We start from the raw sequence: 25,027 nt of genomic DNA, 5'->3' as shown, positions 1-25,027 counted from the left end.
CTGAAGATAAAGATCACCTGGAAAATCTTTGAAAACAATTTTCAGGGGCCCAATACAGAGCTATTGAATTAGAATTTCCAGAAGAGATGTCTAGTAATCTGGTTACTAAACAACAATTCTAGTGATTCTTATCATTGGGAAAAATTTTAAATGCCCCATACATTCTCTCCTTCCCTTCTTTAATGCCACCTTTCACGTCTACCAGGCCTTCAAAACTGAACATATTTATTCCTTCTGGGGCTGGGGGTGGGAGCAGAAGTCAGCACCCAGGATACAACTGAACCAGACTTCTCCAGGTTTCTAGGACTCTCCAGAGAGCTTGTCCTTCTGCCCTCACTCTCCTGTATGAAATACAGAGCTGACCGATGTAGAGATGACCTTGCCACCAACTAGGGCAGTATCTTTTCCCCTACTGCTCCCCCCTCAGCTCCATCACCCTTTCTTTATGGCTCAGAGCGTTCAGTTCAGATGCCTCTCTCCTTGCCTTCCTGATCGAGGGGCCAGAGTAACTTTTTTTTTTAAAGAGAGCTCTGTAGAGCTTTCTTCCCTTTTGGGTACTGGCTGGGTGAGGAAATACCTTAAGAGACCACCTCTCTGTTGGGATATGAAAGTGAAAGTGTTAGTAACTCTTTTTGACCCCATGAACTGTAGCCCACCAGGCTCCTCTGTCCATGGAATTTTCTAGGTAAGAATACTGTAGTGGGAAGCCATTCCCTTCTCCAGGGGATCTTCCCAACCCAGGGATTGAACCCGGGTCTCCTGCATTGCAGACAGATTCTTTACCATCTGAGCCACCAGGCAGGTTGTTGGGATGGAGCCCAAGGAAATGGCTTCCCCCAGGTGAAAAGAAGATGGTAAGATGGGACTGGTCCTGGGGGCAGAAGGATTTATGCAGGAAGAAGACAACCTGTACTGCCTGTAAGAGTTGGAGACATTCTGGCATCTTTGTACCTTCCCTGTCTTTGCTCCTTCTAATGTCTAGCATAGTGTATGATGTGGGATTAGGCCTGGGATTCAGACCACCTGGGTCTGACTCTCAGCTCAGCCACTTACTAGCAGGGTGATGTCATGTAAGTTACTTAACTCTTCTACACCTCCATTTCCTTATCTATAAAATGGGGACATTGGTGCATATACTACAGAGTTGTTGTGAAGAGTAACTGTGTTATACTCAGAACATATGAAACAGTGACTAGCCCAGATTAAGAGCTGCTGCTTCTGCTAAGTCGCTTCAGTCGTGTCCGACTCTGTGCGACCCCATAGATGGCAGCCCACCAGGCTCTGCCGTCCCTGGGCTTCTCCAGGCAAGAACACTGGAGTGGATTGCCATAACCGTGTTATACTCAGAACATGTGAAACAGTGACTAGCCCAGATTAAGAGTTAAGAGTTCATTATTCCTGTTACTGCACCATGCTGGGGTCCACTGAGACTCCACAGTGTCTACCTTGTTTAGGGACAAAGAGTGTGGGGAGCAGAGAAGGCGGCCAGAGGACTAAAGGAGAAAGATGAGACCCTGGAGTGGCCAAGAGGAAGAGGAGACCCAGGTTAAGCAGAAGTTCAGGGGTCAGTGAAGGTCTATGAGATAAAGGGGTTCAGAGTGTGAGCCTTAGACTCTTTCAGACCTGCACTCAAATGCCTGAAGGGATATGGATGGACTGTGCCTCAGGTTTTTTTAACAAAATATATAATGGAAATAATATTAGTATATACTAAATACTGTGGAAATAAAGACCACTCAGATTGGAACATACAGAGGCCATTGTTCAGAGTTTTCTATAACAAGGGCCAGCCACCATCAGTTGGGCTTGGTAAAAAATCAAATGCAGGCAGGGGAGTTAGAAGGTCTGTCACGGGTAGAAGAGAAGACTTCAGGTGAGCCCTGACTGGAGGCTGTTGGCACTGGGAAGCTGGAGGCGGGCTAAGGAAGTAGACCCTCTTCTGTGATTGGTTAGGGAGGAACATTTGCCTTTCTCCGATTGGATCAGAGTTGGAGGTGGAGGCAACAATTATGGAAGCTGTCAGTCCTAAGTTCTAACTATTTGGGGCTCTTTTGCTACTGGGGTTGTGGTTTGGCCTCTGGGGCTGGTTGCTGTAGAGTTCTATCTTCATATAGGGTCAAGTGATTGCCCATTTGTTTATTCAGCCTCTCAATATTAACTTCTGTTTATAATTATCAATGACAAATTCTACTAAAATGAGTAAAGTGCTTAGCAGAATGCTTGGCACATTAGTTTTTAAGCAATCTTGGGAAAAGAAAAACAGTGAAACAAGTTCTTGAGAACATACAGCTATGAACCACATAAATCAAACATTGTGAAATCAAGCTTAGTGTGCTTCACATTGGCGAGGTGGATGGGCTGGACAAAATGCTTTTCTAGCTCTAAGATTCAAGGATGCCGAAGGGAACATGTGTGCCTCTCATTGCAAGAGCATTTATTTGATCGTCAGCATTTCCCAGTGGAGAAAATCCTATTCGTGTCTGCACTCACCCTCTCTCACAGCACCCAGCTCCTAGCAGACACTCAGGGAGCATCACCTCTACACTTCAACCCTTGACCAGCATGGGCTGTGCTCTGTCTCATCTTTTTACTTGCAGAAGGAAGCTTGGTCCTGCCAAGTACAACCTAAGTGACACTCGACAAGTCATTGCTCCATTTGAGTTTCCTTCTCTGTAATGTGGGAATAGTGATTCCTGCTCACTCAACTTCACGGGGTTTGTAATAAGGATGCAGTGAATCAATGTGTCTGAAAGCACTTTGTATACTGTCAGTAGGGGCTGGATTATTAATGTGTATTCCTTGTCCTTCTCTGTGCTCCCTTAGACTAAATTTCCTGCGTGCTACCTCTCTGACCAGGAAGTGAGGCTCTGGGAAGAAAGGATCAGGGAAGGCCAATTCTGAGGATGACATGAAAGACATAAATGAGCCTGAGGTCGTGGGTGTGATTGTCTCAGGAGCCAGTTAACTTCCCCCACAAATGGGATTTCAGTCATAAACAAGCACGGTAGAAACCCAGGAACCTTAGAGATGGTCAGGGCCTCACTTTCAAGTCCTCCAAGCCACCCCCACCCAGGGCAGAGTCATGTATCCAGGCATCCTGACAGGTGGCCCCTGGGAGCACCTCTCCTGATGGAGAGCCCCTTCTCTTTCGGGGTGTTCTGGTTATCTAAAAACTCCTCCTTAGGGCATAGCATAGCCAAGACTGTTTCTTTGTTAGGCCATGCTTGGGCCACTGCCTCTGGAGTGGCCCAGGGTGAGTAGACGTTCCTCACTGCATGGCAGTCCTTCCAGTGTTTCTGAACAACAATTATCCTTATCATTAATGTCAGCTGAAGAGGAATGGTTACATGGCACCAGCCTGGGGCTGCTGCATGTGGGAAGGTTGCCCAACAAAGCTCCACCAGGGCCCAGGCCTGGCCAGGTTCCCCACAGAGGGAATCTGGTTTAGGCTCAAAGCTCATCTGGTCTAGAACAGTTATACTCCCTGACCCAAAGCAAAGAGAACAATCACACATTAAAAGGGAGCCATTATCCTACCGTGAGCAGAAATCAAGAGCTTTATGCAAAGGGAGTAAAAAGAAGTAAATCTCCTTAGAACATAGATCATATTTGCCATGAAAAGTGAACTCTAATCAGTAACAAATGCAACACTTTTCAACATTTTAGTGAGAAGCACTCTGTTACAAGGAAACAGCTGCTCAGAGTATGCTAGAGGGGGCAAGAATAGGGCAGAATAGGCCCATGAAGAGACGTTCAACATTGCTAATTAATAGAGAAATGCAAATTAAAACTACAATGAGATCACCTCACACAAGTCAGAATGGGCATCATCAAAAAATCTACAAACAATAAATGCTGGAGAGGGTGTGAAGAAAAGGGAACCCTCCTACACTGCCGGTGGAAATGTAAATTGGCACCATCACTATGGAGAACAGTATGAGAGTTTCTTAGAAAAATTAAAAATAGTGGAGAAACCATAATTCAAAAAGATCCATGTACCCCATGTTCATTGTGGCACTATTAACCATAGCCAGAACATGGAAGCAACCTAACTGTCCACTGAAGAAGGAATGGATAAAGAAGATGTGCTGTGTGTGTATATATATATATACACACACACATATATATTATCAGTTCAGTTCAGTCACTCAGTCGTGTCTGAATCTTTGCGACCCCATGAATCGCAGCACACCAGGCCTCCCTGTCCATCACCAACTCCTGGAGTTCACTCAGACTCACGTCCATCGAGTCAGTGATGCCATCCAGCCATCTCATCCTCTGTCGTCCCCTTCTCCTCCTGCCCCCAATCCCTCCCAGCATCAGGGTCTTTTCCAATGAGTCAACTCTTCGCATGAGGTGGCCAAAGTATTGGAGTTTCAGCTTCAACATCAGTCCTTCCAATGAACACACAGGACTGATCTTTAGAATGGACTGTTTGGATCTCCTTGCAGTCCAAGGGACTCTCAAGAGTCTTCTCCAACACCACAGTTCAAAAGCATCAATTCTTCGGCACTCAGCTTTCTTTATGGTCCAACTCTCACATCCATACATGACTATTGGAAAAACCATAGCCTTGACTAGATGGACCTTTGTCAGCAAAGTAATGTCTCTGCTTTTTAACAGGCTGTTGAGGTTGGTCATAGATTTTCTTCCAAGAAGGAAGCATCTTTTAATTTCATGGCTGCAGTCACCATATGCAGTGATTTTGGAGCCTAAAAAAATAAAGTCTGTCACTGTACATTGTTTCCCCATCTATTTCCCATGATGTGATGGGACCAGATACCATGATCTTCGTTTTCTGAATGTTGAGTTTTACGCCAACTTTTCACTCTCCTCTTTCACTTTCATCAAGAGGCTCTTTAGTTCCTCTTCACTTTCTGCCATTAGGGTGGTGTCATCTGCATATCTGAGCTTATTGATATTTCTCCCAGCAATCTTGATTCCAGCTTGTGCTTCTTCCAGCCCAGCGTTTCTCATGATGTACTCTGCATAGTAGTTAAATAAACAGAGTGACAATATACAGCCTTGACGTACTCCTTTTCCTATTTGGAACCAGTCTGTTGTTCCATGTCCAGTTCTAACTGTTGCTTCTTGACCTGCATATAGGTTTCTCAAGAGGCAGGTCAGGTGGTCTGGTATTCCCATCTCTTTCAGAATTTTCCACAGTTTATTGTGATCCACATAGTCAAAGGCTTTGGCATAGTCAATAAAGCAGAAATAGATGTTTTTCTGGAACTCTCTTGCTTTTTCTATGATCCAGCGGATGTTGGCAATTTGATCTCTGGTTCCTCTGCCTTTTCTAAAACCAGCTTGAACATCTGGAAGTTCACGGTTCACATATGGGGGTGAGGGTGGCTTTTGTGAAGGGGAGGAGTGATGGCAGAGAAACGTGTAGATTAAAAGAGACTTAAAAACATACCACCCAAACACAGTGAGTAGACCTTGCTTGGGTCCTGATTTACACCAATGGTAGAAAATTAACATCTATTACATTCTGAGACAAATCAAAGTTTGATATTTCATTTGATATCAAGAAACCTTGAAGTTTCTTCAGGTTACATTAGTACTGTGGTTTATTTTTTTATTCTTTTGAAATTTTTATTCAAGTATAGTTGATTTACAATGTTGTATTAATTTCTGCTATACAGCAAGAAATATATATATACATATGTATCAGTTATACATAAATATTCTTTTTCATATTCTTTTCCACTATGATCTTTAACACAGGATATTGAATGTAGTTCCTTGTGTTATACAGTAGGATCTTGTTTATCCATCCTATATATAATAGTTTGCTTCTGTTAATCCCAAGCTCCCAATCCTTCCCTCCCCCACTGCCCTTCTCTTTGGCAACCGCGTGTTCTCTGTGAGTTTGTTTGTTTCTTACATATGTTCATTTATGTTGGATTTTAGGTTCCACATATAAGAGATATTATATAGTATTTATCTTTCTCTTTATGACTCACTTCGCTTTGGAGAAGGAAATGGCAACCCACTCCAGTATTCTTGCCTGGAGAATCCCATGGTCATGGAATTGCAAAGAGTTGGACATGACTGAGCGACTTCACTTCGCTTCGATTAGTATGATAACCTCTAGGTCCATCCATGTTACTTCGAATGGCAGTATTTCACTTTTTATGGCCAAGTAATATTCCATTTTAATCTGTACCACATCTTCTTTATCCATTCCTCTGTTGATGGATATTTAGGTTGCTTCCATGTCTTGTAAATAGTGCTGCTGTGAACACAGGGGTGCATCTATCTTTTCCAATCATAGTTTTGCCTGGGTATAATCCCAGGAGTGGGATTTCTGGATCATATGGCAACTCTATTTTTAACTTTTTGACGAACCTCCATTCTGTTTTCCATGGTTTTATTTTTTTTAAATATCCTTATCTTTTAGAGATTAAATTACATAATGCTTAGAATTTGCTGCAAAATGATATGCTGCTGCTGCTGCTGCTAAGTCGCTTCAGTCGTGTCCGACTCTGTGCGACCCCATAGACGGCAGCCCACCAGGATATGAGAAAGGAGAAATTGATGAGGATACAGGCTGTGAATGGAGCCACGTGGAGTAGCTGGACCGCTCTCAAAACTGCAATGGTGGAAGGTGCCAGGCCTTCCTAAGGCTCGGGAGGCCTCTGTCTCCTCCTCAGAGGGAGCCACGGGCCGGTCCACGCACCGGCTGGAGTGAGCCATCCTTCTCAGGAGCGCCCTTCTCCAGGGGCCTTCCCTGGAGCCCCTCCCTCTCTCAGCAGGAGCTCATGCCTCACGCCTCGAGCCCCACGCACCCCCATCTGCCAGCCCACCCTCCGGAACAGAGGTCAGGGCCAACTCCCCTGTAAGCGCACCTCCACGGCCCTTAGGATGCAGTCCAGACCCCAGGGAGGGGCCCTCGAGGCCCTGCGCACTTTGCTGTCTGCTGTCGGCACGCCGCCCCTCCCGCCCCACCTGGCCCGGCTCGGCCCGCTCCCGCCCTCCTGAACCCTGGGCTTCCTCTGCACGGCCACATATGCCATTCCCTCCACCTGCTCCCACCCCTCGCCCAGTTCACATCTGTACCTCGTGTTTGTCCTTCACGTCTTGGTTTGGATGTCACCTGTTTCAGGAAGCCTCCTCCCAGGCAGCCACGAGGCCGGCAGACCCGGATCCGCCTTCGGGGAGGCTCCTCTCATGAGGGATGCGTGAGCGAGCAGCCCCGGCTGCCGGCCGCAGGCCTCCACATCCAACCGCTGTGCGGGGCTCCCGCGGGGCAGTGTCAGCCCCACCAGGGACCCCGTGACAGGCTGCCTGCTCTCCGGAGCCCCCCACCCAGCCAGCCGCAGCTTGCTGGGGCGACACCACCGTAGTTCAGTTCCTTCCCTGGCCCCATCCTGCCTCCTCACCTTCCTTTCCCAGGAGTTCACCCCATGCAACATCCCACACCCCAAACTCCATTTCAGCATTCTCTTCCCAAGAATCCAGCCTACCATCCTGCCCCTAGCCCACACCTCTGCTGATTCCGACTCTGGGTAAATGCCTCTTCTAGCTCATCCAACAACACCCACACTCATCCCATTCTTTCAGGTCACCACCCCCCTGCATCATAATTGTCCATGTAAGAGTCTTTAGCCCCCCGCTGGATCAGAAGTTCCATCTTCCAGGCTCACCTTGCTGCACTCCAGACCTAATACAATTCTCAGTACTTAACTAACCTTCAGTCAACTCACAGAAACCCCAGAGAAGAGAGAATTGGAAATCAGTATGACAATCTTACTGTTCATGGAATGCATACATGACTTCCCCACTTTTTTTGATATTTTGCACCATTTGGTCTAGGAAGCCATTAATGTTAATGAAATGAAAGCATCAACATTTCAGAGTCATGAGAAACTTTAGAGAAGAAGCACCGTTTTTTAAAAATAGGTGGATTATTAAGAGAACCATGAAAGATGAGTTATGCAATGGACATAGCTATCCTTTGGATCTATTAATAAAGAACTTTGTCACCTGGGCAAGACATTTGAAGACACCATCCTATAGATAGGTTCAAAGAAAAGTTTTAAAAATACTCATAAAGGCTGAGCAGTGAATGGTAACTGACCTCCTCTGGGATGTGGAGGGCCTGAGGAGCGGTGCAGCTATGCTAAGTCTTCCTTAACATTCACGGGGCTCTCTGGGGCCCATTTTAGACCCATTTTTCATAAGGAATCTGCAGTCAGAAAGAGGCTGCCTGGATTCTCTTTCTAAGTAGCTGTATGGTCATCAGGACACAGAGGGAAAAAAAACCCTCTTCTGTCCTTCCTGTGCCCTACAAGCAGGTGAGCTGAGTCTCCACAGAACAAAATGAGTAATAAGAATATCTGTTGTGTGCTGACTGCTTCATACGCACCAGGCCTGTGCTGTGAGCTCGATGTTGGTTATCTGCGTAAACAGGCTGCAGGTTGCCAGCAGCAAACCTGGGAGACAAATGTTATCCCCAACCAGATGCAGAAGCTGAAACTGAGAGATGAAGATGCCCAAAGTTTGTGGGAACATCCAAACCAAGGTTTGAATCCAGGGCTCTTTGACTCCATAACCCATCACCTGAGCCACAAATGACATCGCCTCACCAAGACGGTGCCTGTCATAGGGACTGACCGTGGCGGCTCTCAGGGCAAGAGGAGGCCCCTGAGGGCAGAGGGACAGCCGCTTCACTGGGCTTATGTTCTGCTGTGTCAGCAAAGACCCGGTTTATAAAGGCCCAGAGCCTGCCTTGTAACTGACTTTCTGAAATATGCTAAATGTATGAAAAGTTCTGGGACCAGTTCCAGCATGGGGGTGGAAGGGCGGAGGGATGGCGGTGAGGGTGGTTTTCATACACCACCAAGCAATTCTCCAAACACCAGCTGGGTGTCCTACAATTTAACCCAATTCTGACACTTTCAGATTCCAGTCTAAAGGTTGCATCTCCTACGAGACTGCCACCCACTCTCCACCTACTGAAGGCGCCCATGTCAAGCCCAAAGCAACCGACTACAGACTGGAGCTTTCATAGGCTTGTTTAATCTGCCAGTATGAACTTTAGATGCCAGTCACAAGTCCAGATTGTTATCTATGCTTCTGATCAACTGGCTATAAACTGGAAGTTGACACAACTCTCTTTTTGAGTTCTACTAGTTGGGTAGAGCAGTTCATGCATGCGTGTGTGCTAAGTTGCTTCAATTATGTCTGACTCTCAGTGACCTCAAGGTCTGTAGCCCACCAATCTCCTTGTTCATGGGCAAGAATACCAGAGTGGGTTGCCATTTCCTCCTGCAAGGGATCTTCCTGACCTAGGGATCGAACCTGCGTCTCTTATGTCTCGTGCATTAGCATTCAAATTCTTTACCACTAGCATCAGCTGGGAAGCCTAGAGAAGCTCTTAGAACTCAGGAAATCAGTTTACTTACTATATTACCAATTTATCTCAAAGGATATTAAAGGATACAAATCAATAGCCAGATTAAAAGATACATAGGGTGAAGTCCTGAACAAAGGAGCTTCTATCTTCATGGAGTTTGGAGCCTGGCATGGGGCATAGGAAGGGTCCTGTTCCCCCAGTCTGGAACCTCTCTGCACTCCTCCTTTTGGGTCTTTATGGATGTTTTCTTACACAGGCAGGATTGATTAAATCACTGACTGCTGGTGATCGCTTTAACCTCTAGTCCCTCTCCCTTCCTTGGAGTGCTCAGGATTAGGACTGAAAGTTGGAAACTTCTATTCAGGGTTGGTTCCCTTGGCCACCAGTCTCCATCCTTCCTGCTTTCCAAAACTCACCTTATTAACATAAACCAAGTTATGGTGGAAAGTGGCTTGTTATTAACAAATAACAAGACACCCATTTAGCCTTTAAGGCTCTCATTTCAAGAACTGAGGACAAGAGATCATAAATGTAAGGGTTTATTGCTAGGCTCTCAATTCCATTCCATGGATCCACACATCTAAATTTATGTCAGTTCTATACTGTCTTGATAAGTGTAGCTTTGAGGTAAGTTTTGAAACTGAGAAGTGTGAGTCCTCCCAATTTGTTCTTTTCAAGTTTTTTAGATATATTCTACATCTTTTGCATTCTATGTGAATTTTATGCCTATGTCTGCAAAAAAAAAAAAAAAACCCACAGAAGCTGGGATTTTGATAAGGATTATATTGAATCTGTAAGTATTTGGGGGAACAATTGCCATCCTAACAAGATTAAATATTCTGCTCCCTGAACATGCATGTTTTTCCATAGGTTTGCTTTCATTTTTTTCAGGACTGTTTTATAGTTTTCAGTGTACAAATCTTATAATAATCTTGTTATATGTATTCCAAAATATTTTCATCTTTTGGATGTTATTATAAATGGAATTGCATTGTTAATTTCACTTTCAGACTATTCATTGCTAGTGTATAGAAATACGACTGATTTTTTATATGTTTATTTTCTATCCTGCATATTAGTAAACTTATTTATTGGTTCTAATTTTTTTTCTTTTTCCTGCTATTACTGTGAACTCTTCAGGATGTTCAATATACATGATTATGTTATCTGTGAATAAAAATAGTTTTACTTTTTCCTTTTCAACCTGGATGCCTTTTATTTCTTTTTCTTGTCTGATTGCCCTGGCTAGAACTTCCCATACAACATTAAATAGAAGTGATGAGATGAGAGCAGACATCCTTGTTTTGTTCCTGAACTTGAAGGAAAAGTATTTAATCTTTCACCACTAAGTATGATGTTAGCTGTGGGTTTTTGGTAATTGCCCTTATCAGGTTGAGAAAGTTTCTTTTCTATTCCTATTTTATTGTGTGTTTTTATCATGAAAGAGTGTTGCATTGTGTCAAATGCTTTTTCTCCATATATTAAGATGATTATTTTTTTTGTCTTTTATTCTATTAATATGGTTTATTACACTAATTGCTTTAACCAACCTTATATCCTGGAGAAGGGAATGGCTAAACACTCCCATATACTTGCTTGGAGAATTCCATGGAAAGAGGCAGACTACAGTCCATAGGGTTGCAAAGAGTCAGATACAAGTGAGTGACTTTCACTTCACTACATCCTGGGATAAATTAGTTATGATATATAATCCCTTTTATATGTTGCTGGGATTAGCTTTTTATTATTTTGTTGAGGATTTTGGCTCTATATTCACAGTGAATATTAGTCTGTAGTTTTCTTTTTTGTAATGTCATTGTCTGGTTGTGGTATCAGAATAATATTGGCCTCATGGAATGAGTTGGAAAGTGTTCCCTCCTGTTCTATTTTTTTGGGGGGGGGTGATGGAAAGAGTTTGTGGAAAATTGGCATTAATTACTTTTTTAAGCTTTTGATAGAATTCATCAGAGAAACCAGGTTTTCAGTATATTCACAGAGTTGTGCAATCATTGCATTCTAATTTTAGAGCATTTCTGTCATCCCAAAGAGAAGCCCTGTGCCCATTAGCGGTAACTCTTCCTTTCTGCCAGCCCGAGGCAACGAGTGCCCTACTTTTTGTCCCTATAGATTTACCTATTCTGAATATTTTATACAAATGAAATCATGCAAAAATATGGCATTTATGACCAGTTTCCTTTGCTGAGCATATTGCTGTCAAGTTTCACCATCCTTATATTAATACTTCATTCATTTTAATTACTGAATAACATTGCTGTAGAGGCATACTAAATTTTGTTCACTGTCGAATGTGAGACATGTGGGTCATTTCCACTTTGAGCTACCATGAGTAATGCAGTTATAAACATTTGTGTACAAGTTTTTGTGTGAGTTAGCAATGTTTTTTTTTTTTTTAATACAATTTAAAAATTTCATCCAGGACTCTGTTTTTGTCAACTGAACTGCCAGAAACAGAAATCAAGTTGTGCTTTTTCCCATTCAGCTTGTGATGCCTTTTTAGCCCTCGCCCTAAAAAGCATTTGGTGTCCCAGCATGAAGAGAATCTCCAGCAGCCGTAACTGAGGGCTTTATGCGGGGGAATGCAGGAAATCCGCCCATCCATAAATACCACTCATTAATTAATAGTTCTGAGCATCTACTATGTACGGTCTAAGCACTGTATGAGAGGCTGAAGATGCAAGAGAGTATGAGACAAATCTGGCTCCTACCTGAGAGCACTTACATTTTAACAGAAAACAAACCAGCAAGCTCCAACACAATTTGATAAGTGCAATGAAAAGGGAAGAACAGGGGAATGTGGGAGGAAACAGGAGGACTCAGACTGAGTGTGGAGAGGGCAGGAAAATCTTCCCAGAGGCAACAGGAGCCACTTCAGTTGTGTGTTTGTGAGGCAGGAGGTTGACATGCGAATAAAACTTCCTTGCACTGTTCACAGCCTCTTATCCAGAGACCCTGATGCAGAAACATATTTGCACAACCCAGGCCCTCCTCCTGGTAGGACGATGAGCTTAGTACAGTGCTTGGCCGAGACATGCAGCTTCTCTCTGTGTGTGCACTGTGTATCTTATGGGACACATGCACACACAAAACGAACGAGTCCATGCCAAAGTGAACTGTATTCCCCAGGGTGACTGTGATCCCAGTGTCTTCCTAGACTTGACTGCTGTATGAAAACTTTCTCCTTCAAGAGCCGAGCAGAAGTGGGGAATATGAAGTTTGTTCTTCAGTTCTCTAGGCTGCAGGACTGTCCCACAGAACTTTTTGTGATGATAGAAATGTTCTAGATCTGTGTTCTGTAATACGGTAGCCACTAGCCACACATAGCTACGGATCACTTGAGATGTAGCCAGTGTGGCTAAAGCACTGAATTTTTATTTAATTTTAATCAATTTAAGTTTAAATAGTTGCATGTGGCTAGACAGCATACAGAACTACCTTAACATTTATTTATGGATGCAGTTTTCACCTCCTTTTTCCTTTACTGTCTCTTTTGATCCTCACAACAATTTTATGAGAGGCAGACACCAGATGTCATTAATCTCATTTCACAGATAAGAAAACTGAGGCTAAACTGAGACTAGAGTTGCCCCTGCTAAAGACTGAGCTTGGCCTAGAGACCTGGTCTCTTGAACAATCTGAGGGAGTGAGGTTCTTGCTCTCTAGACATCAAAAGATGACCAGAAATCCCAAATAATGTCTCACCTCATTGCTATGACTGTTTAAAAAGTGAGGCAGGTGCTGGAAGCCAGCATTGGACTAGCACAACTTTCAAGTCCCCATCCTAGGAGAATCATGGCCATTTCCATGGTGAACCACTAGAGGGGTTCAGAGCAGCAAATTTTGACACCGGGTCATCTCCTTTATTCTAGACTTTTCAAAAGTAGAACAGATGGTCAACTTCTTGGTGATATTTCCATCTCATATGTAGGAACTGGCTCCCAAATATCTTTTCCTGAGATCCAAATGCATTGATTAGATTCAGGTGTTTTTTCTTTTTGGTCTGAAGTTATTTAGAGGCAACTTCCCTGGTGGCTTAGAGGGTAAAGTGTCTGCCCGCCATGCGGGAGACCTGGGTACCCGGGTTCGACCCCTGGGTTGGGAAGATTCCCCTGGAGAAGGAAATGGCAACCCACTCCAGTACTCTTGCTTGGAAAATCCCGTGGATGGAGGAGCCTGGTAGGCTACAGTCCATGGGGTCGCAAAGAGTCAGACAGGACTGAGCAACTTCACTTCACTTTTTCAGAGAATCATTGTTGTTGTTCAGTCGCTAAGTCACGCCCGACTCTTTGTGACCCCATGAACTTCAGCACACCAGGCTTTCCTGTCCTTCACCATCTCCCAGAGTTTGCTCAAACTCATGTCCATTGAGAATCATTGAGGCTTACCAATCATTTTCTGAAAATAGATTGAATAGGAGAAAGAATAGAAAAGCAATGAGTGGGGTAGGATTTAGGGGAGGAATTGGTCACTGAGACAGTAGGAGCAGAGGAAACTGATGGCAAACCTCAATTACTAGCCCAGCCATCTTCCCAAGTGAAAAGAAAACATGTGAGGAGTTAAAAGGATTCCATTATCCCCCTGTGGCTGGTGAGGAGGCTGGGAGGGTTGCGTCCTCCTGGGACAAGGCCCCAGCCTCTGATTTTGAGTATTTCCATCTTATTACAAGAAGCAAACCTAGATAGCATATTCAAAGGCAGAGACATTACTTTGCCAACAAAGGTCCGTCTAGTCAAGGCTATGGTTTTTCCTGTGGTCATGTATGGATGTGAGAGTTGGACTGTGAAGAAGGCTGAGCACCAAAGAATTGATGCTTTTGAACTGTGGTGTTGGAGAAGACTCTTGGGAGTCCCTTGGACTGCAAGAAGATCCAACCAGTCCATCCTAAAGGAGATAAGTCCTGGGTGTTCTTTGGAAGGAATGATGCTAAAGCTGAAACTCCAGTACTTTGGCCACCTCATGCGAAGAGTTGACTCATTGGAAAAGACTCTGATACTGGGAGGGATTGGGGGCAGGGGGAGAAGGGGACGACAGAGGATGAGATGGCTGGATGGCATCACCGACTCGGTGGATGTGAGTCTGAGTGAACTCCGGGAGTTGGTGATGGACAGGGAGGCCTGGCGTGCTGCGATTCATGGGGTCCCAAAGAGTCAGACATGACTGAGCGACTGAACTGAACTGAATTGGGTCTTAAACAACAGCTCTTTCTTATTTCCCCTTTTAAACCTGTGAGCAAGTTAGACAAGGGGGCCACGTGGACTCCATTCTATCAGAAACTGAGCTTCAGTGAGCCCAGTGACCTGCCCAAGATCACTCAGCTGGTAAATGGCAGAACCAGTGTAGAACCGGGACTGTGTGACTTGGCCTGGCCAGTATGGTTGTGTCGGTTGGCCACTAGCCAATTGCAAGAAGTGAATGAATTTAGGCACCTCCCTAGATATGTATGTTTACAATCATAGGTTTCCAGCAAAAGTGCAAATGTTAATCAAAAGTCTTGAGGGAGGGTGCCTGTTTCTAATTTGCTAAAGGGGCCATTTGATCTTTCAGCATTCCTGGCATGGCCGCAGTCACTCATTTATGAGGAAGTAGAGCCATGATGGGTGGTTCCAGGAGCCCAGAAGATCAGCCTTGAGAGCTGGTCCTGTTCAGTTGGCTCCTTCGTGTACCTTTGCTCACCCTAATTCTATTAGGGTCTATGAGAACTTGCTGAATCCCAACTAGGCCTTTGGGTATAGATAGAGGCTAGAGGTCAGTGGAAGATGCCCTTCAGTGAGGAAGAATTTGCTAATAATAATAATAATTGAAAATAAACAAGAAATAAAAAGAGAAAGAGAAATAAAGAAAAGGAAGGAAGGAGGAAAGAAAGAAAGAAGAAAGAATGAAAAAGAAAAACCCATTTCTTTAAGATTTTTTTTTAATGTGGACCATTCTTAAAGTCTTTACTGAATTTGTTACAATATTGTTTCTGTTTTATGCTTTGATTTTGGTCCACGAAGCATGTGGGATCTTAGCCCCCAACTAGAGATTGAACTCACATCCTCTGCATTGGAAGGTGAAGTCTTAACCACTGGGCAACCAGGAAGTGCCCCCCATTCCTTCCTGACCAGGAAAGGAACAGAAACACTGCCAATGAGCTTGGACGGTGGAGGCAGCCAGACTGTGGCCAATACTTGCCTCCATCACCTGCCAGCTGGCTGACAGACAGTAGATCCCTTATCTTCTGTGAACCTCAGTTTCTTTATCGATGGTAGACAGGGAGGGGGTCACACTTACTCAAAAGGTGTGAGGATTAAATGAAATAAAGCACACAGACGGCTTGGCATGGTCCCAGGCAGTGTCTAGGCCCCACAAAGTTCAGCCACCATCTTGGCTCGTGGATATCAGATCAGCAGTCAAGGTTGTGGACTTGGAGGGCTGTGGGCTGGGAATGTGGAAGTCACGGACCCAGAGCCAAGAAACCCTCGGCCATCCTGGTTGACCTGGGAAGCTGGGAAGTCCCACCCCAAATTCATCACAGGAAAGTTATTGAGAGGGATGACCTCTCCTGGGTATGCCAAGAATGCAAGGCCCTGACTGTTCTTTATCCAGACCAATTTTCAGGGTTGTATTTGCTGCAAGCAGTCAGGGTAATGTCTCCCTCTGGACAAAGAGGAGGCTTGCTTACCATGCTCTCTGAAAGCATGGCTGCCTCAAGCTCAGTGATCTCCAGCTTTGAAGCAAACCCACCGCATGGCCAGCATCCGCCTGGACCCAGCTGCATGGTCCTGTGTGATGTCGTCCCCAGTGGCATGGGGATGTGGGAAATGCCAACGTGATGCTCACGCTGCTTTCTGTGCTGTGAAGAACAAAGTCATTTGTCTCTGACTCAGGGGTGTCATGCCTTCTGCCAGCCTCCCTGGAATAGTAACAGGCTAGCTTATTACCTGGGAAGTGGGGCAAAATCCCAGACCCAGATGGGAGGGTTGGGAGCCTTCTGTTTGGGAGGAAGGACTATGGAGATTTGTCATTTTATAATTCTTTTATTGTTAATTTTTTATTGAAATACATTTGATTTACAATATTATGTTAGTTTTAGGTGTACAGTAAAGCAATTCTCTCTATATTTACATGTATACATATATGCTTATTCAGATGAGTTTTCATTATAGGTTATTACAAGATATTGAATACAATTCCCTGTGCTATATAGTACATTCCTATTATTTATCTATTTTGTATATAGTGGTAAGTATCTGTTAATCCCAAACTCCTCATTTATCTCACTCCCCACCACTCTCCCCTTTGGTAACCATGAATTTGTTTCTATATCCTTGAGTTTGTGTCTGTTTTGTAAATAAATTCATTTGTGTTTTTTTAGATTCCACATAAAGGTGATATCATATGATATTTTATCAGTATGATAAACTCTAGGTCTATCCGGTATGGCTGAGTAATATTCCATTGTGTGTGTGTGTGTGTGTGTGTACCACATCTTATTGATCCATTCATCTGTCAATACAGCATATGATAGCTCTATTTTTAGTTTTCGTTTGGTGTGGTTTTATTTTTTATTGGAGCAGAAGTGCTTAACAATATTGTGTTATTTTCTGCTGTACAGTGAAGGGAATCAGCTATATGTATATGCATATCCCCTCCCTCTTGGACCTCTCACCCACCTCCCCGCTTCCCACCCGTGTAGGTCATCACAGACACTGAACTGAGCTCCCTGTGCTTTATATCAGGTTCCCACTAGCTGTCTATTTCACACATGGTAGTGGATATACGTCAGGCTTCCCCAGTGGCTCAGTGGTAAAGAACCCGCCTGCCAATGCAGGAGATGTAAGAGACGCGGGTTCAATCCCTGGGTCTGAAAATCCCCTGAAAGAGGGCATGGCAACACACTCCAGTATTCTTGCCTGGAGAATCCCATGGACAGAGGAGCTTGGCGGGCTACAGTCCATGGGGTTGCAAAGAGCTGGACACGACTGAGGCGATTTAGCATGCACACAGCGTATATGTGTCAGTCCTAATCTCCCAGTTTTCCCCACCCTCCCCTGCTCCTCTGTGTTCATATTTGTCCTCTATGTCTGCGTTTCTATTCCTTCTTGGAGATAGGTTCATCTGTACCATTTTTCTAGATTTCACAGGTATCCATCAATGTATAAAGATATTTGTTTTTCTTTGTCTGACTTCATTCTGTATGACAGACTCTAGGTCCATCCACATAACAAATGAACTAATTTCATTCCTTGTTATGGCTAATACTTCATTGCATATATTACCACATCTTCTTTATCCATTCATCTGTCAGTGGACATCTAGGTTGATTCCCTGTCCTGATGTAAATAGTGCTGTGATGAATATTGGGGTACGTGTGTCATTTTGAATTACAGTTTTCTGGGGGTATATGCCCAGCAGTGGCATTGCTGAGTCATATGGTAGCTCCCTTTTTAAGTTTTTAGGGAACCTCCATACTGTTCTCTATAGTGGCTGCAGCAATTTACATTCCTACCAATAGTGGGAATGTCCACACCCTCTCCAGCATTTATAGAAATTCTTGAAGTTGCATCTGATTATCAAACCACTAGGGGCAGGAGAGCACATTGAAATTGTATTGACATACCTGCCTCTCCCCACAAATTTCCCCTTTGGCGTCGGCACGGTCTTGGACAGTGCCTCGTGATTCAGGAGGCAAGTGAGTTGCCTTGGGAGGCTGGCCACCCTGGCCCACTGCTGGCTGTGTCCCAGATGGTGCCGCTGGGCTTGGGGAGGGAATGGGGTGAGCCTTCAACCCTTTATTAATTCTGGAGTGTGCAGACTGTCCTGTCTCTTAGGAAAGTCTGAGGCTGAGTGGCTCAACTTTCAAGAGGTTTCAAAATTCTACGTCACCGATCTTCAGCATTATTAAAGAAGAGCTGAAACTGGGAATTTGAAATCACAAACATCAAAGGTCTCCTATTTTTGTTTTATGAACCATTCTCTGTGTGTACTTTGCTGCTAGCCGCCTGGAATCCTTGTGGGAAAGATAAAAGATAAAAACAACTAAGCAAACAAATGTCAGAAAGCTCACAATCAGATCTCCTGTGGGAGATGCTGGCCAACTTCAAAGGAGGTGAGAGACGGGAGGGATGGAGATTTTGAGAACATGAAACTGACGTGCTTTTTGAAAGCTGTGTGTAAACAGAAGTTTTGTAAAACTCCCACTTGAAGCGCACGGTGGGGTGGAAGGGATCGTTCCTCGACTTGGGACTCTCGAGGGCCTGTGTCTGCTGTCAAGAAGGTGGAAATGTAAGGTATAGCTATAGTCTTTAATGTTGATTCTTGCTTTTCAAAAAGGAAAGGAGAAAAGGGCAGATTTAGCTGACAAGAAAGCCTGCAGAGTTGATACCATAGAAAGATGGGAAGCATTCTCACATTTGAAACTGTCAGAGGTCTGACAATGGGGGTGCACAGTGAGGACACCCTGAGGTCTGGTTTTGAGGTGTTTGGAAGGATACCACTCTCTGGATTCTCTACCCTCAAGGTGGGCATGGGGTGCAAGCTGCCTGGGCTGACCCAGGAGCCCTCCTGTGCCTACTTTACTTGGGACCCTGAGTGATGGGTGACTGCAGGGACACGTCGCCAGCTTGGGCAAGAGGAGAGATGTTTTGGCACCTCACCAAGTCACCAGAAGGATAGGAGCATGGTGGGGCTGGGACAGTAGGAACGAAGGACAGGAACCCAGCCGGGAGGCTCACAGCCTCTCCTCTCTGCTATGATTTCTCAACTCCGCTTCCAGACCACTGGGCACCTGTCAACCAGACCCCAGTTCTGCCAGCAGAGAAGGACTGCAGCCTGGCTTGAGCTGAAAAGGTTGCCGCAGAGTGCTGGGAGGACTGTGTGCTTCACCACCAGAGAGCTTTCTTTCTCCTTAAAAGCAAAAGTGGGTTGGGCCAAGAATGGAGGTGACAGGTGGTAAGATGCTGACAATTATTGGTGGCTTCATCCATAGCACATCCATATCTCCTTTGCTAACCCAAAGCACAGGATAAGGGATACAGCTGTGTGGGCCCTGACTCAGGGCATCAGTCACGCCTCTGTGTTTGGGGCCAGCTCTCTGTACTTTCCAGTGTCTATGAAGCTGTATGTCTGCAAACTGCTCTCCTCCTCCGCTGTCTCATTGGTTGGCTTATCCCTGGCATCTGGCTGGACAGATTGACTCCATCTCCACCCCAACAAGGCCAGTAAAATCAGTTGCTTCCTGGAGTCCTGCAGAAAACAATGCATGACCCTGGACCATGAGAACTCACCAAGGAGCCCTTGGCACCGGCCTGCACGCTAAGAACAATAGCTGGCATCTCTCACGTGCTTTCTCCTGGCCAAGGTCTCACCGGGTACTACCCAGGGCTGTCTTGTACTTCTGATGGTAACCTCTGTGAGAAAGAGACTGTATTCGCATGTTACAGGTGAGGATGCTGGGGTACTGAGAGGCTGAGTGATGGGCCCAGGCTCACAGCTAGTAAACAGTGGAGCTGGTTTCCACTTGACCGATCTGACTCCAGAGACAGGCCTTCCTGACCGCTCCATGGCCAATGGTGCCATTGAGAGGGGAGGCTATTGCTTTGTTTACTCATGTCATCGTGTTGCTGGATGGCAAAGCGATTCATACCAAGGAGGTGGGAAGTCCCTTGGGGGTGATGTCCTCTCTGCACAATGTTAATGAATTACTTGACACCTAATAACAGCAACAATAATAATACCTGGGGACATTAAATTAGTTAATGCATAGAGAGTACTTGGCACAGTGCCTGGCCCTTGAAAAGTGACAACAGTCAGCTCTGCTTCCTTGGTGGCTGCCCTGATGACATGGGAAGCACCTGTCATCTGGCACCCATGACACAGACACAGTCCAAATCCGACTGGTCCTATTCAGCTCATCAGTCACCTGCCCTTCTTCCTGGTGGAAGCATTCTGGAGCAGAACAATGACTCTGAAGTCTGTCTCCATGCTCTCCTCCCTGTGGCTGAAGCTGCAGCAGGGAGCACACCCGGGGCCTTGGGGTCATTAGACTTGCACACAGAATCCAGCTCCGCCCTTCTTGGGGTGTGATTTCGGGCAGACCTCTTAACATCTTCAGGCCTCAATTTCCTGATATATAAAATGAGCAGGATAATACCTACCTCTTAGGGAGAGGGGAGAGGAAGAGGAGACAGTGTATGTAAAACTTCAGGATACTGGGTCGGGCGGGTGCCTAGTGACACAGACTTTCTTTTCCAAAAGAGTCATGGTAATAGATGGATCTCCAGGCACTTGTGCTCTTCTGGAAGCTTGCCATTTCCACTTGACGAGATCAAGTCTACCCTGCCCCCTACCTGCCCTTGAACCCTGGCAGATCCTTTAAATGCCTAACAAGTAGTTGTGGCAGAGAGATGCTGTGTGACATCCGGGGCCAGGTCATAAAAGGCAGAATGTCTTCTCTCTGGCCCTCTCTTCTCGTGTGCATTTGACACGCAAAACTACGAGATAAAAGGTCCATTCACCCCAAGGTCCACCCATCCTGCATGCTGGAGAGAACGTGGGAGAGACCACAGTGGGAGATGGCTCGGACTCCCCACTCTTGCAGCCTCTATGCTTTTGAGCCACCCCAGCTGAGCCAAGAAGAGCCAAGCAGAACTACTCCCACCCCACCCTAAGTCCTGCCCAAATTGCAAAGTTTTGAGCAAAATAAACAGTTGTTTTATGCCACTAAGTTTAAGAGTAATTGTGACATAGCTATAGAAATGGAAACATCCAGTGTCTTTATTGTCCCTTCTTCATTGTGAAGACTCAAAGCAGCCCTTGGTTACTATCCTACAACATGGCATTGATGGGATCACAGTATATACCTTTGCCAGCTCCCAACACCGATGACCACAGGCCCAAGGCCAGTGTCTTTGACACAGCAGACCACTTGTCTCATGCCCACTGGCCCCTGCAGCCCAGAGCCATGGTGTCCGGAGCACACCCGGCCTCTGTGCCTACTGTCCCCTCTGTCCTGACTTCAGCCTTGTCTCATTTTTCTCACTCATCCACATTCCACTCACATGTCACCTGCCTTTATGCCTTCCTGCTCTTCCAGACCAACAGAACAACCTGTACAACCCATGAGTTTGATGTTTATTATTCATGGTATTGTGGTTCCCTCTGGTCTTTTCACCCAGACTATGAGCATGGGGTGTGGGGTGTGGAGAACACGTATAGCATCTTGTTTATCTTTGCATCCTTCCTCTAATGCAATAAGGGTTCAGTTCAGTTCAGGGCAGTTCAGTTGCTCAGTCATGTCCGACTCTTTGCAACCCCACGGACTGCAGCACGTCAGGCTTCCCTGTCCATCACCAACTCTGGGCGCTTGCTCAAACTCATGTCCATTGAGTTGATGATGCCATCCAACCATCTCATCCTCTGTCACCCCCTTCTCCTCCTGTCTTCAATCTTCCCCAGCATCAGGGTCTTTTCCAATGAGTTAGTTCTTCACATCAGGTGGCCAAAGTGTTGGAGCTTCAGCTTCAGCATCAGTCCTTCCAATGAATATTCAGGACTGATTTCCTTTAGGATGGACTGGTTGGATATCCTTGTAGTCCAAGGGACTCTCAAGAGTCTTCTCCAACACCACAGTTCAAAAGCATCAATTCTTCGGCACTCAGCTTTCTTTATGGTCCAACTCTCACATCCATACATGACTACTGGAAAAACCATAGCCTTGACTAGATGGACCTTTGTCAGCAAAGTAATGTCTCTGCTTTTTAACAGGCTGTCGAGGTTGGTCATAGATTTTCTTCCAAGAAGGAAGCATCTTTTAATTTCATGGCTGCAGTCACCATATGCAGTGATTTTGGAGCCCAAGAAAATAAAGTCTGTCACTGTTTTCCCATCCATTTGCCATGAAGTGATGGAACTGGATGCTATGATCTTCATTTTTTGAATGTTGAGTCAGCTTTTCCACTCTCCTCTTTCACTTTCATCAAGAGGCTCTTCAGTTTCTCTTCACTTTCTGCCATAAGGGTGGTCATCTGCATATCTGAAGTTACTGATATTTCTCCTGGCAATCTTGATTCCAGCCTGTGCTTCATCCAGTCCAGCATTTCGCATGATGTATTCTGCATATAAGTTAAATAAGCAGGGTGACAATATACAGCCTTGACGTACTCCTTTCCCAATTTGGAACCAGTCCGTTATGTCCAGTTCTAACTGTTTCTTCTTGACCTGCATACAGATTTCTCAAGAGGCAGGTAAGGTGGTCTGGTATTCTCATCTCTTGAAGAATTTTTTAGTTTGCTGTGATCCATACAGTTAAAGGCTTTGGCGTAGTCAATGAAGCAAAAGTAGATGTTTTTCTGGAACTCTCTTGCTTTTTTGATGACCCAACAGATGTTGGCAATTTGATGTCTGGATCCTCTGCCTTTTCTAAATCTAGCTTGAACATCTTGAAGTTCTCAGCTCAAGTACTTTTGAAGCCTGGCTTGGACAATTTTGAACACTACTTGTGTTCAAATAGTGTGTGAGATGAGTGCAATTGTGCGATTTGAGCAGTCTTTGGCATTGCCTTTCTTTGGGATTGGAGTGAAAACTGACCTTTTGCAGTCCTGTGGCCACTACTGAGTTTTCCAAATTTGCTGGCATATTGAGTGCAGCACTTTCACAGCATCATCTTTTAGGATTTGAAATAGCTCAGCTGGAATTCCATCACCTCCTCTAGCTTTGTTTGTAGTGATGCTTTCTAAGGCCCACTTGACTTTGGACTCCCGGATGTCTGGCTCCTGGTGAGTGATCACACCATCATGGTTATCTGGGTCACTAAGATCTTTTTTGTATAGTTCTTCTATGTATTCTTGCCACCTTTTCTTAATATCTTCTGCTTCTGTTGGGTCTATACTGTTTAAGCATGCTTCTCAGTATGAATCATGAGGGTTTTTTTTTTTTTTAATGCTATGAACTAGATGTTTTTTTGCTTTGTTTTTTGCAATTAGCTTATTTGGCTGCATTGAGTCTTAGTCATTGCATGCGGGGTCTGCGTTGTGTCGTGTGGCTCTTTCATTGTGGCATGCAGACTCTCTGGTTAGTTGCTCTGTGGCATGTAGAGTCCTAGTTCCCCGACCAGGGATCGAATCTGTGTCCTCTGCATTGCAAAGTGGATTCTTAACCACTGGCCCACCAGAAAAGTCCCAAATCATGAGCTACTGTGATGATTTGGGACTCAGTCTGTTACATGTGGTCCCCGCCAGACTGCCATGGGAGGTGCCACTCCAACTCTGTGTCTCAAATACAAAGGGGCCCTGCATCTGCCATCAGCTCTCTCATCCCTGGGAGAGGCCCCTTATCTGTTTCCACGTGCTGTCTTGCTGCAGGGTCATGCTCATCTCAGCTGTGCTATAAGGTCATAGGTTTTGAGGCTGTCAAGGGAACAGTTCTCAAGCATTGTCTTCTGTGTTCCCATGATCCTGGACTCCAGTCTCCTGGATCTGACACTGAGAGAAATCCCAACCTCCGAGTCTGGAAGGAGGTCTCTGTAAAATCTCTTGGCTCTTTAGGCACATGAGTTAGATGTGAAGCTCTTCTTGAGTGATGCCCTGATCGATCCATTCCACACCCATCACTTCTCCATTCACTGCTTCCCAGGCAGGAAAGGGTGCAGGGCTCTGAAAAGACCTGATGATGCCCACACAGCATCAGCACAGATGGCTCCATCTGCTCCAAAAAGCACTAAAAGGGCTGCGGGAGGGCCCAGTTCTAATCTGGCTCAGCTGGCACTTCACCATGGCCTTGGGAAGGTGCCCTAGTTCTGTTCTTGTTCTCCCAGCTGTATAACAAGGAATCACATAGCCGCCCCCAGGCAGCTTTAATAGCATATAGCCAAATAGCAATAGGGGTTCCCTGGTGGCTTAGTTGGTAAAGAACCCGCCTGCAAGTGTGGGAGATACAAATGATGCAGCCTCAATCCCTGGGTCGGGAAGATCCACTGGCGACATAGCACCCCGAGCCAGATATTATTGCCTGGGAAATTCCATGGACAGGGGAGTCTGGCGGGCTACAGTCCTTGGAGTCACAAAGACTTGGACACGACTGAGTGTGCATGCACTCCATGCCAAATGGCAGTAAAAGACGTACTTAGGTTCATTTTGCATAGAGTGGGAATGTTACTAAGTAGAGATTTCACGTTTATCAGCCACTCATTGCTGCTGCTGCTGCTAAGTCACTTCAGTCATGTCTGACTCTGTGCGATCCCATAGACGGCAGCCCACCAGGCTCCCCCATCCCTGGGATTCTCCAGGCAAGAATACTGGAGTGGGTTGCCATTTCCTTCTCCAATGCATGAAAGTGAAAAGTGAAAGTGAAGTTGCTCAGTGAAGTCGCTCAGTTGTGTCTGACTCGTAGCAACCCCATGGACTGCAGCCTACCAGGCTCCTCCATCAATGGTATTTTTCAGGCAAGAGTACTGGAGTGGGGTGCCATTGCCTTCTCTGCATTGGCTGTCTGGTATTACTCTACAGAAAGCAGAGGTGGGTGGTGTTTGTTACCAGAAGCTCTAAGGCAAAGGGCTCCCCTCCAGCTTACTGTGATGGCCTTGACTGAGAGGCTCAGAGGACTGAGCAGTCTGTGGCTCTGCCCTTTTCACTGTGTTTATTACGGAGGTATGACATCAGTTGCACTGCT

Source organism: Bos mutus, chromosome 15 (genome assembly GCF_027580195.1).
Source record: "Bos mutus isolate GX-2022 chromosome 15, NWIPB_WYAK_1.1, whole genome shotgun sequence".
Classification (NCBI taxonomy): Eukaryota; Metazoa; Chordata; class Mammalia; order Artiodactyla; family Bovidae; genus Bos; species Bos mutus.
The sequence above is the reverse complement of the archived record's forward strand: the minus strand, read 5'-3'. Positions refer to the sequence as shown.